This window comes from Mustela putorius, unplaced genomic scaffold (assembly GCF_011764305.1).
Source record: "Mustela putorius furo isolate JIRA1106 unplaced genomic scaffold, ASM1176430v1.1 tig00003937_pilon_pilon_pilon, whole genome shotgun sequence".
NCBI lineage: Eukaryota > Metazoa > Chordata > Mammalia > Carnivora > Mustelidae > Mustela > Mustela putorius.
In genome coordinates this window covers 5398956-5413501 of record NW_025422082.1, presented here as the reverse complement: position 1 = coordinate 5413501, position 14546 = coordinate 5398956, and positions in this window count along the sequence as shown.

The following is a 14546-nucleotide window of genomic DNA, read 5'->3' as shown; positions in this document are numbered from 1 at the left end:
CAGCTTTAGGTAATAAGTTCTAATTCTCACTGAAAATTTAGGGATAATAATTAAGTTGATTGTACTCTTTTCTTTCTTGTCCTCCTATTACATCAATTGCATTATTTCCACTGTGTTATAACATATAAGTTAAATGCTATTCTTTACTTGTGCTCACCTTTGTTTTAATCTTAAGATTAAAGGTGTAATTTAAGATTTCCAGTTAAATATATTAAAACTCTTTGGCCAAAATTCCCTCAGCCAAACTCGTGGTTGAATGAAACTCTCATGTACAAAATTCCCCATGAAACATCTATAAACAAAATCTGAGTTCCTAAACCTACCAACTATATATTTTTTGTCTTTTACCTTTGATATTTGAAGGAGTATTTAATGAGATCTAAAGCTACTTCACACTTTTTTCCTTTGACATTTAAGACTACTTTTTTCTCTTTAGTCTTGATTTTTGTGGTGTTATCAAAGTTGTCTAACAAAAAGCTAATATTATTTCTTTTGTCAGTAACATGGTCTTTTACCCGAAGGCTTAGTATACTTACTACACTTTTATTTATCTTTGAGGTTTAGTAGTTTCTAGCACACACTTTGCTGTCAACCTAACTAGATAAACTTTTTCCAGGTACAGCCTTGGGTACTTTGTACTTTCATTTTATTTTCCATGATGACTTTAATTTTTCTTCATTTCTCTATTTGGGTGATCATTTTTCATTGTACCCCCTTCTCATTCATTCCAATTCTGAGATTTTTAATATTTGACTCAAAGAATTATTATTATTTTTAAAATATTTTATTTATTTGTCAGAGAGAGAGAGAGCACAAACAGGCAGAGTGGCAGGCAGAGGTGGAGAGAGAAGCAGGCTCCCTGCTGAGCAAGTAGCCTGACGTAGGACTCGATCCCAGGACCTGGGATCATGACCTGAGCCGAAGGCAACAGCTTAACCGACTGAGCCACCCAGGAATCCCTCAAAGAATTATTTTATTTAAAACATTTTAAAAAAAGTATTTAATTGATATGGGAGTGTTAATTACAGTTTTCCTCTGTTTTATGGTTGATTTTTAAAGGGACTTGACATTAGTGGCATCATTTTATTGTCATTTAAAGTTTTCTTCCTGTACTGACTTTGTAAGTACTTTTGTATCATTTTCTCTTCATCTTTAAATGTGTTGTATTTTTCTGAAACAACATTAATAGGTGTTTGTAGACAAGACTTAGGGGTTTCCTTGTGTTCTACGTTTCCTATGTCAGAAGAACAGTCTTCTGTTGGTATAGTAAAGTGCAGTTTTTTAAATCAGTGGATAATTATTGTGAATTGATGTGTTTTCTTCACTTGTGATTCTGATAATTGTAAAAAATTTCAGCTATTATTTTCTTTTTTTCTCCACTCTGAAGCTTACAAGGTATGTTTCTCCATTTCAAGTCACCATTCTCTTCCCCAGAAATAATGTTTTCCCAAGCCTACTATAACTCCAGTGCACTTCAAGCCCTTTCGTTCCAAATGTGATTAAAAAAACCTGGCAACTAAATGCAACACATAATCCTAAAACAGCTAGACATCGTCATGGGGGCCATTGGTGAAACTTGATTATGGGCTGTTGCTTATAAAATAGTATTGTATGGTATATCAATGTTAAATCTTCTGAGTTTGGAGCACCTGGGTGGCTCAGTTGTTAAGCATCTGCCTTCTGCTCAGGTCATGATCCTAGGGTCCTGGGATCAAGTTCCACATTGGGTTCCCTGCTCAGTGGGAAGCCTGCTTCTCCCTCTCCCACTCCCCCTGCTTGTGTCTCCTCTCTCTCTGTGTCTCTCTGTGTCAAATAAATAAATAAAATCTTTAAATCGGGACGCCTGGGTGGCTCAGTTGGTTAAGCAGCTGCTTTCGGCTCAGGTCATGATCCCAGCGTCCTGGGATCGAGTCCCACATCGGGCTCCTTGCTCAGCAGGGAGCCTGCTTCTCCCTCTGCCTCTGCCTGCCATTCTGTCTGCCTGTGCTTGCTCTCTCCCCCTCTCTCTCTGATAAATAAATAAAATAAAAAAAAATCTTTAAATCTCCTGAGTTTGAAAACCATAATGTGGTTATGTAAGATAATTTTTTCTTGGGAGACATATAGTGAACTATGAAGTAAAAGACCATGATGTGTCCAACTTCCTCTCAAATGATTCAGAAAAAAACAAAACAAAACAACAAAAAACCACCCAGTATTTCTATATATCAACCCAAATGTTAACAATAGATTAATTTTGAATACTGTATGTGAGTATTCCTTTACCTTATCTGCAAAGTTTATGTAAGTTTTTCACTTACTTATATCAAACAAAAAGTTGAAATAAGAAAACCTCTTCCTTTCAGTCTTCAGTAGACAGATCCATCAAGCCTCAGACCTATCGTCAGTACGTCATTGCTCACAGTGGTATTCTTTATTCAAGGTTTACTGTATTTTTTTCCCAACACCACTGGGTCCCTGCTGTCTTTACCTCTTTTGCCTACAGGAGCTTCTGCAGCCACAAGCCAGTAGGACATTGAAGTGACTAGTATGAGGAATTGCTGGAAGCTGAGTGTGGACTAACATGAGAGAGAGATAGTATTGGGGGCAACATTCTCAGAGAGTCTCTCACACCTCTGTGGGCTTTATCTCCATGAGTCCCCACCAGGTTCTCCTCCTGAAGATCTGAGGAAGACCCTCTTCAAGGTCTGGCTTGGCGAAGGGAAGAATAATCCTTATGGAATACACTCACAGCCTTCTTAAAAAAATGCCTGCTCTCCAGAGTCAAAGCAAGAAAGAGAATCTTGATTATAGAGAACAATCTGATGGTTACCAGAGGAGAGAGAGGAGGGAGATAAATTAAATAGGTGATGAGGATTAAGGAGTGAAGTGGTGATGAACACAGGGTGAAGCATAGAACTATTGAATTACTATGCAGGACACCAGAACCTAATATAATGATATATGTTAACTAATGTATTATTAACATAATTAAAATAAAAACTTGAAGGAAAAAAAGAAGTTTGCTTTCCAAAGGAATACTATGCCAGAGCCTTATCTTAGTTCGTTAAGGACACTTAACCACTTTAGCCACTTTAGCATTCCTTTTCAGTTATAGGAGGGAAAAAAAGCAGACAAACAGTAAACATGGATCAGAGTTTTAACGAAATATATTGGGAATGTTGTGGCCTAGAAACAGAATGGAGAACAGAGAGGAATAAAAACTGTATCACTGAAGAGCTACTTGTAAAGGCCACAAACTGGAAACACTGGCCAACTAAAAGACGGAGATCTAATTATAAGATTACAGAATGTTTCTCTTCTCCCACACTTTGTCATCACATTGACAGAGGTCTAGTACTGTTGGGTCCATGGTCAAAGGAATGAGACTGATACAAAGTGAAGGTCAAGCAAAGCTTTATTTTGTGCCAAGCATCAAGAATCAAACTGACTGGCCAGGGCCGTCTCCTGCAAAGAGGCGACCCTTCCCTGCTTTACAGACTAGTTTTTATAAAGCAAAGGCCATGTGGTTGGGCCTGGCCACACACAGGTGGCCAATGAGATTGTAACACACAGAGAAAGCTGCACAGTAATGCTAGGTCCAACATGGGTGGCCAATTGAATTAAAGTTTACCCCATAGTAGCTATTTGAACTAGTCTATCACCTTGGTCAGAATTGGTGCCCAAAAGACTCCCAAAAGGTGGGGCCCACACTCCTTGGTAGCTAGGGAGACAGTATGAGCACTCTACTGATTGGATGTCTCCACATGGCCTGACCTACATTCGGGCTGTTATCTCCACCTGACCTGACCCGCCCTTGTATTTGGGCTTTGTTACCTAGGACTGGTTTCCATGGACTTGCTTTTTAAGTAAGTTCCCCTGGGAGGGGTGGGGGGAGCAGGGTCAATTTAAGTTTTACTGCATAAACAACAAAATGGCTGCTCAACCAAGGTGTGGCCACTCTGGCTAAATAGGCCCTTACAGTACTACTTTAAATTGTAGTAGAAAAAGCCACAAGACTTAGATTCTCCCTGAAGGGAAGTACTTAGGGAAACCCAAAGTCAACAGGGGAGACAAAACCAAAGACACTAGAGGAAGTTGATGCCTCTGACTATGGGCATTAAATACAACCAAGATTAACCAAATTATTATAAATCCTCATAACAAAGGTCTATTTACCTTGGTTTCTATTATTTAATCTATCAAGTCCAGCTTTCAAGAGAAAATTACAATACATGTCAAATGCAAGAAAAAGAGTCTCAAGGGACAAATCATAGGGGATGCCTGGTGGCTCAGTGGGGTGAGCCTCTGCCTTCAGCTCAGGTCATGATCTCAGGGTCCTGGGATTGAGCCCTGCTTCGGGCTTTCTGCTTCGTGGACAGCCTGCTTCCTCCTCTCTCTCTGCCTGCCTCTCTGCCTACTTGTGATCTCTGTCAAATAAATAAATAAAATCTTAAAAAAAAAAAGAGAGAAAAATCACAGGAACCAGACTCAGGTCTGGTTGTTGTTGTAATGATTGGAAATGAAATCTAAAATAAGTATGATTAATATGTTAAGGATTTTAGTGGTAAAAGTAGAAATATTCTTTTATGTAATGTAACAGAGAGATGGAAGCTCTAAGAAAAAACAAAAGAACATGTTAGATCAAAAGCATTGTAACATAATTGTAGGAAGTCTTTGAAGGACTCATCAGTAGATCCAACACAACTAAAGAAGGAATCAATGATCTTAAAGTTAGTTCAATAGAAACTTCCCAAACTGAAATTCAAAAAGATTAAAGAATAAAGGAAAAAAAGAATAGAACATTTAAGGAATGTGGGATAATTTCAAAAGGTGTAACTTATTCATGATTGGAATATTCAAAGGAAAAGAAAGAAAGAACGGAGCAGAAGAAATATTTGAAATAATAATGGCTGCAAGCTTTCCAAAATATAGAAAACAAATCAAAGATCCAGGAAGCTCAGAGTACACTAAGAAGGAAAAGTATCAAAAATAAATCCCTCCTAGGCATATCTTATTCAAAATTCAGAAAAGGAAAGACAAAGGGAAATTTTGAAAGAAACCAGAGGGAAAATATAGAGAGGAGCAAGGATAAGAATTGCACTAAACTTGTCAGAAAACCATGCAAGCTAAGATGGAGTAGTGTGAAATATTTTAAGGGCTGAAAGAGAAAAAACACCAACTTAGAATTCTATATTGAACAACATTATTCTTTAATAGTGAAGAAGAAATAGACTTTCAGAAAATTTAAAAAGCTAAGAGAATTCATCACCAGCAGACTTCCACTGCAAGAAATGTTAAAAGTTCTTCAACTAGAAGAAAAATGATATAGGTCAGAAAATTTGATCTATGTGAAAAAGCCTCAGAGAAGAAATAAAGGAAGGTAGAAGAAAATCTTGAGTCTGTTGTATCCACATTGGTCTAAATGATAATCATTTGTTTAAATAAAAGAGTAACAATGTATTGGGTGATTATATTGATGAGGGAGCACGAGGCTGGCTGAAGACAAAGCAAAAGCTGGGGCCTTGCAGCCCCCTCTCCATCCGCTCCCCCTCAGTCATATGTGTAGCATCCCTCAGGCAGCCCTGACTGCCATGAACAATAAGCAAATAGTTAACTTGCAGAGCTCACAATCCTGCTAGACAGGAGTCTCCCTTGGCTTACAAATGTCCTAAATCTCACTAACAAAAATGATTGATAGCAGGATTGTGACATCCCACCAAAAAGTCTCCCAACTATCTTAATGTTAATGGCTGGTCTAAAGACAACATTGATCAAGCCACAAGGGCAAGGCCTCCGGTAGGCTGGGACATCCTGGCACCTTGTAGGCCCTCTTTAGCATATGAAAACTCCATTGAAACCTCCCTTCCTCTCACCCAAAGGCAGGGTACAAAACTTGTTATCCCTCACAACCCGGGGCAGCAGCTCTTCCTGCCCACAGGTCCGGCCCCGTGCTTTAATAAACCACCATTTTGCACCAAAGATGTCTCAAGAATTCTTTCTTGGTCATCGGCTCCAGACCTCAGCCCACCGAACCTCACCTAGGTTCTAGAACTTCATCAATATCATATTGATAAGTGAAATGAATGACAATAATTTCAGAAAGGACAGAAAGGAGGAATTTGGGTTACTTCCTATATATGAGATGGTATGTGGTATTCTGTTATTTGAAGGAAACTGTAGATTAGTTAAAAATTCATATTGATAACTTCACAGCATCACTAGAAACACCAAAAAAGAGAAGTATAAGTGACATACTAAGATAAGAGATGAAATGGAATCATAAAAATTGCTTAATTAAGACCATAAAAGTCAGAAAAAGAGGTTAAAAAGGAAGCAACAAATGCATGAGTAGAAAACAGTTACAAACATGGTAGATATTAATCCAATGATATCAACGATCACTTCAAATGTAAATGGTCTAACCACACCTTTTAAAATACAGTGATAAAGGGGACTTAAGAGACCCAACCATATGTTGTTTACAATAAACTCACTTTTTAAAATTTAAAATCAATTGATTAATAGTGTATTATTAGTTTCAGAGATAGAGTTTTGTGACTCATCAGTTCCATGTAACACCCAGCGCTCATTACATTAAATGCCCTCTTTAATGTCCATCGTCCAGTTACCCCATCCCCCAACCCTCTTCTCTCCCGCAACCTCAGTTTGTTTCCTGTAGTTGAGTCTCCTGTGTTTTGTCTCCCTCTCTGATTTCACCTTATTTTATTTTTCCTTCCCTTCCCTTATGTTCATCTGTTTTTTTTTCTTAAATTCTATGTATGGGTGAAATCATATATTTATCTTTCTTTAACTTATTTTGCTTAGCACAATACCATCTAGTTCTATTTACATTGTTGCAAATGGCAAGATTTCATTCTTTTTGATGCCAAGTAATATTCCATTATATATCTATATCTATCTATATCTACCTATCTATACCTATCTATATCTATATCATCTATATCTATATCTATCTATCTGTATCTCACATCTTCTTTATCCGTTTGTCTGGCAGTAGACATCTCAGCTCTTTCCATATTTTGGCTGTTGTAGACATTGCTGCTATAAACATTGGGGTGCATGTACCTCTTCAAATCACTGTGTTTGTATCCTTTGGATAAATACCTAATAGTGCAATTATTGGGCAATAGGGTAGCTCTATTTTTATCTTTTTGAGGAACCTTCATACTGTTTTCCAGAGTGGCTGCACCAGCTTGTATTCCCACCAACAGTGTAGGAGGGTTCCCCTTTCTTCATATCCTTGCCAGAGGTTAAAAAGGAAACAACAAATGCATGAATAGAAAACAGTTACAAACATGGTAGATATTAATCCAATGATAACAATGATCACTTTAAATGATCACTGACTTGTTAATTTTAGCCATTCCGACTACTGTGAGGTGGTATCTCATTGTGGTTTTGATTTGTATTTCCTTGATGCCAAGTGATGTTGAGCAGTTTTTCATGTGTCTGTTGGCCATCTGGATGTCTTCTTTGCAGAAATGTCTGTTTATGTCTCCTGCCCATTTCTTGATTGGATTACTTGTTTTTTGGGTGTTGAGTTTGATAAGTTCTTTATGGATACTACCCTTTATTTGATATGTCATTTGTAAATATCTTTTCCCATTTGGTTTTGTTGACTATTTCCTTTGTTGTGCAAAAAAGCTTTTTATCTTGATGAAGTCCCAATAGTTTATATTTGCTTCTGTTTACCTTGTCTTTGGAGGCCTTATGTTTATTAAATAATTGAATTGGTATTAATATTTCAATAAAGAAGTCCCTGGCCTTGATGATTTCAGTGGTAATTTCCTCCATAGATTAAATGAAGAAATAAGAACAGTTCTCCACAATCCTTCGAAAAAATAGAAGCAAGAAAACAGCTATAGCAATAGTATTGCATTTGGCAACACCAAAATCAGGTAAAGAAAATACATCAATAGAAAACTACAAACGAATATCTCTCAAGAACATAGATGCAACAACCCTTAACAAACTATTAGCAAATTGAAACCAAAATATAAAGAAAGAATTATATACTGTAACCCAGTGGAATTTATTATAGGTATTCATGGCTGTTTCAACATTTGAATTGATGTAATCTATCTTATTAAAAAAAAAACTAAAAAAGATAAATAATATGATCAGTCATGCAAATAAAGATTAATTATGCAAAATAAAGCATTTCAATATTTCCAACACTTGTTGATGATAAAAACTCTTACCAGATGAGGAGGGAGAATTCCTGAGCTTGAAAAAGAGGATATGAAAAAATAAAAATCAATAGCTAACTTACTACTTCCTAGTAGTGAAAGAGAGAGACAAGACTCTTGGCCTCTGAGATAAGGATCAAGACAAGGATATCTCTTTTTAGCACTCCTTTTCAACATCATGTTGGGAGTCCTAGGTACTGCAAAGGACAAGAAAATGAAATGAATGATTTAAAGATTGGAAAGGAAGAAATAGACCAATCTTTATTCATAGATATAATTGTCTATATAGAAAATCCAAAAATTGCCAAAAAAGTTCTAAAACTAAGAAAGTATGTCAAATTTGCAGGATTCAAGGTTATATACAAAATCAGTTGCTTTCCTATATACTAGCAATGAATAATTATAAATTGAAATTAAACATCTATAATACTTATAATTACATAAAAATGGAAATGCTTAGTTATAAATCTAAAAAATATGTATAGGACCTTAATGGGGGAACTATAAAACATTGATAAAAGAAATTAAATAAATGGAAATATATTTTCTGTTCATGGATTGGAAGAACTGATAAAATTAGCATGTCAGTTCTTCCTAGTTTGATCCATTAATTCAATACAGTTCTAATTGAAATCTCAACAAACTATTTTGTAGAGACCAAGAACTAATTCTCAAGTTCATGTGGAAATAAAAAGGTTTACATGGAAAAGTAACAGAATACTGGAGAACAATGTTAGACGATGCACACTATCCAATTTCAAGACTTAATATTAGGTTGCAATAATTGAATGATCTGTTTTTTCTATAGGACAGAATTCTTGAGGTGAAAGTATGACATAAAAAACATGCAAATCCAAACCTTGACAGATTGTATTAACTTCTATTGCTGCTTTAAGCATATATCACCAGTCAGTCAAGTCAACAAATTTAAGGGTTTAAACAGCACAAATTTATTATCTTACAGTTCTGGAGATCAGATATATTAAATAAATTTCACCATGCTAAAATCAGGGGTTTGGCATGCATCCATTTCCTTTGGAAGCTCTTGGGGACACCTCACTCCACCTTTTCTCAGCTTCAGGAGGCTCTGACCCCTTCCTCCCTCTTCAAAGTCAGAAGTCTCCTCCTTACTCTTTGCTTCTGCCTTTACATCCTCTCTCTCCGATTGTGATCTTCCTTTCTCTTTATGTGAACACTTTTGATCACATTGGGTGAACTCAGATAATCCAGGATAATCTCCGGGTTATTTTTGATATGTTTTTATGTACAAAGGATATAGTTATGAAAAAAAAGCCAGATCCATCACGGAGCCTGCAAACCAGCAGAGTTAAGGGTGGGATGTGTTGAAGAGAGGTAAGTAACAAACAAATGAACAAGATAAACATTTAAATTTATATGTAGTATAAAAAATTATGTGATAAAGAGGGATTATAATCTAGTTATTTTAGGTTACATGATCAGAGAAAGTTCTATTGAGAAAGAAAGATGATGTTTAAGCTTAGAAATGAAAGAAAAAAAAAATCCACCCCCCCCAGCCAAACAGCAAACCAAGTACAATTCTGGAAGCAGAGTGAAAAAGGAATAGAATGACACACAGACAGTCCTAAGACATTTGGGATATTCAAAGAGAGATCTGTGCAGCTGGAGCCTACTGAAAATCACAAATTTGGAGATACAGGCTGGAGTCAGATGAATGGAAAGCTTTTTCATTTTAAATCCAGTGGAAAGCCATGACAAGGTTTTTAGATATAGGTAGGTGAAGAGGGTATGTGTGTGTGTGTGTGATGGGGAGGGGCGGCAGGGAGAGATCTGATTTATGTTTCAGAAAGATATATGGCTGCTCTGTGGAGAATGAATTTCAAATGAGCAAGAGAAGAGGCCAATAATCCACCATACCCTACTGAAGAAAGGAGAGTAGCTTGACAAGGGTTTTAGCACTGAAGTGAAACATTAAATGGATTAGGAATATGTTTTAGAATTGAAGCTGACAAGACTTGCTAATTAAATTTTGATATGATATGTAGGATAAATAAAGAGTAGTTACTATGCTATTACACAACTGGTTTGTTAGTTGTACCATTTTCTAAAATGGGGAAGGTGAAAAAATATAACCTTGGATTTGGTGAGGTGCATTAAGAATTCTTCTTTGGTGATATTAATTTTGTGATCATTATTAGGTTCTAATGAGGAGATGCAAGAAGGATCTTAGATATAGAAAGTTAGAGTTGAGTAACTGTGAGCACTAAAGATGCAAACTTGGAAGTCACCAACATATATATGGTATTTAAGGACATAGGAATGGAAAGAGTATAGACAGAGGAGTGGAAGACACAGGAGAATCTTGAATCATTTCATATATAAGTGTCAAGTGAAGAAAGAAAAATCAGCAAATAATGCAATAGGAAGGGTATAATAGTTTTGAGGTGACAGAACCCAAAAGTAGAAACTATTTTAAGTAGGCAGATGAGCCGAACTCTTTTGAATGCTGCTGAGAGGTCAAATAAGATGAAGACAGAAAAGTAATTGGCTGCATGGAATTCACGGAATTCATTCACTTTAATTTTCACAGTCTCAGTGGAGTGGTGGTGATGGAAGCCCAGTGCGTCAGGGTAGAGAAGATAGTGTGATTTGAGGAACTAGGTAACTCATAAGAGTGGAAGTTTTGCTGAGTAAAGGAGCAAAGAAATTGGCTTCTTAATTGGCGGAGGATATAGGTTTATGGGGTTTGTGTGTTTGTGTGTGTTAAGATGGATGACAATCAATTAGGTTGTTATGCCAATGAAATAGATCCAATAGAAGGAGAAATCAGTGATGAGAAATTCAGGATTAAGTCTTTAAAAACAAAGCAAAACAAGTGGTGGAAACCAAATTTGAGACTGGCCTTAGATGGGACTGGGGACACTTTATCCATAGGAACAAAAGGCAAAAAATATGGTATAGATGCAGATGCATGCAAATAAAATGGTTAAGAAATAATTGCTCAAAAAAATAATTGCTCATTTTTTATTAATGAATTATAAGACAAGATTAGCTGTAAGGGAAGTGGGTGTAAAACAGGGTTGGAAAGATCAAAGGTTTGAGAGATAAGGAACACAAAGCAAATGATATTTTTGGAGCATGGAAAAGGTGGTGAGATCATTTGGGGAGTGTTGTGTGACTAAGAGATTTATGATGATGAATTTGAGTTAAACTTTCAGGGTGATTGTGTATTTTTCTCCAGATCTTTCCAGCTGCATATGAGCAGCCAGAGTAAGCAAAAAAAGTTTAACCAGGAAAGACAGGGTATATAAGAAATCCTTTTCTCTCCAACTTCAGTAATTCTAGCTATTATCAATCTAATTTTTTCATTATGCTAGCTAAAAACCAAAATCTTGTTTTATTTTAGTTTGCATTTCTCTTACCTCTAGTGATACTGAGTATCTTTTCATATGCTTATCAGTCATTGTATTTCCTCTTCTACAAATTTTTGGTTCATATTCTTTGTTTATTTTTTCTGCTAAGTTATTTCTTTTCTTCTTATTGATTATTAAGATTTATATACTGGATACTAACATTGGATACTAACATTTTGTTATATATCTATTTTCTTTCAGGTTATTATTTATTCTTGATTTACAGTGTCTTTCACTATATTGATTGTTTGAAGGCATTTATAGTGAAATATATTCATATTTTCCTTTGGAGTTTGTGGATTTATGGCGTGCTTACTCTTTTCCTTTTACCTCACTCAAAGTTTATAAAGTTAGTCTCCTGCATTTTCTTACAGTATTTTTCAAATTTTTAAAGTATTTGATCATTTAATAATTTGAGTTTAATTTTGCATAGAGTGTGTGATGTTATTTAATGGATAGCCAATTGTCCAATAAATTTTCCAACTGATCTAAAATGTCACAAAAAAATAAAATGTCACCTTTTCATATTTTAAATTTATATGCATATATATGTATGCAAATACATAGTCATGTATCTGGATTTTCTTCTTTAAATCCCACTGATTTACCTGTAGACACCAGTTTCTGTTACAACTAATGCAGTTTTGTATCATGTTTTGGTATTTTGTAGGGCAAGTCCCTCCCTTATTATTCTTCCTTTAAAAACATTCATTGGTGATTCTTGCTTATCTCTAGATAAATTTTATAATTTGTATATCAATCCCAATGGGATTTAACTTGCATTGAATGTACATATTACTTTGGGGAAACATTTAAATTTTACTTCAAAAGGGAAGAGAAAAGCAGGTAGGACACCCAAGTGGGCTAAGGTGAGCTAAGCCGGCGGTCTTGAGACATGGTTACAGACCCTCTGGGTAGAAGAAATCCAAATGCAGGAAAGAGGGCCACATAGAGTCAGCTTCACTCTAACCATGTATTTATTAAAAGATTACTATTGAAGGGGCACCTGGGTGGCTCAGTGGTTTGGGCTGCTGCCTTTAGCTCTGGTCATGATCTCAGGGTCCTGGGATCGAGCCCCGCATCGGGCTCCCTGCTCCGCTTCCCTCTCTCTCTCTCTCTCTGCCTGCCTCTCTGCCTACTTGTGATCTCTGTCTGTCAAATAAATAAATAAAATCTTAAAAAAAAAGATTACTATTGAAGATTCTAAATGCAGCAATTTTGATTTAAACTGCTCACTAGAATGATGTCCAAGAAATTGTATTACAGCCATTTCCCCCCCCAAATGATTTTTACATCTGTTGAAATCAACCAATATTCTTAAATTACTCAATTACTTGGTAGGAATAGGTTAAAAAGAAAATAAAAACCAAAAATTGGGGAGAAGAGGCAATAATGGTGATATGTAGGAGAGGAAGTTTATAATTTATCAGTAAGAATACTGAAAAAAATTTTAAAAAGTTCTACTTCGTAAATGTCCTGCATAGAAGAAACTTTGTAAGTGAATTAGAGTTTATCCAATAAAAGGAAAGCTACTGAGTTACCATATACATTCCTTCTTCACAGACACATGAGGAGCAGGTATTAGAGTCCATCTTTGAAAATATCACAACTGAACTCTTTCCTACCTAGTTTGTTTTTTAATTTTTATTAATTTTTATTTTTTAAAAGGTTTTATTTATTTATTTGTCAGAGAGAGCGCAAGCGAGCACAGGCAGACAGAGTGGAAGGCAGAGTTAGAGGGAGAAGCAGGCTCCCTGTGGAGCAAGGAGCCCTATGTGGGACTTGATCCCAGGACGCTGGGATCATGACCTGAGCCAAAGGCAGCCGCTTAACCAACTGAGCCACCCAGGCATCCCTTTCCTACTTAGTTTAACACAAGAGTGTCATAGGCATTGTTTTCATAGCTGCAGGAATTTAAGGAGTGCTCCTATGAAAAGAAGCAATTGCAGTCTTGAGCTATATCCATCAGTCACCTTTTTTTCTTTTTCTTTTCTTTCTTTCTTTTCTTTTTCTTTATTTTTCTTTTAGCAGAAAGCAAAAGAAAGGAAGAAGGAAGGGAAGAAGGAAAGATAGGGTTAGAATGAAATCTTCAGCAGCATGCAGAACTGAGTGTTGCTGCAGGACCTCATTTCTGTTGGGGCTAATGGTAGGGAGCTATTTATAGACAGGCTCTGGAATTTCTTTAGTAACAAGGGTTGGGAAGAACTCTGTCCCTGCTGCTGCTGGAAATATCCCCAGCCAGCCAGTAGTCTTGTCCCTGATTTCTGTAACTTTGGAGTTCTTAAGTGTTTGAAACTTCAGGATTAACACAAATTTTGTGGTTGGAAAATTTTCATGAATGTTTACCAATCCAGTTGTGTATTATATTGTGTTTTGATGATAATGTGTTCCCTTGAAGGAGAGATATTTCATTTTGATGGCTAAGCTTTGTACAGCAGCAACTAATGTCTATGCTTAGGCTTCTCATGCTTTGAGATTTACAAGCTTTTTATTATATTTCCACTTTTCTGGGTATTGGCCAGAAGCCCAACATTTTCTTCCTTCCCTTTATGTTTGTTCTCTTTTTCCTTCCCTCCAGCTTGACCATCTGTCTCCCTACTTTTGCTTCTGTAGAACCACAGACTATGTACCTAGAGGTTAAACAACACATGTCATCAAAGGATTCAGTTTTTGGAAGTCATCTCTGATCTACCTAAGTACAGAGTGACTTCTGCAAAGTGCTCTACATCTTGTTACCATCTGGGCCTATTACCTCACCTAGAGCACCGCTAACAAGGCCAAGGTCATGGATTCAGACCCTGTATAGTCCGGTTTACTTTACACAGGAAGGAACTCTCTTTTATGACCACAGTCATTAAGTGTTAGTGGTGGGTTCAACTTGAAAATGATCCCACAGTGGAAGTCCTGGGGAGAGTTGGGTTGGAGCCAGGCTATTACCATTATTCCAGAAAACTTCAAAACA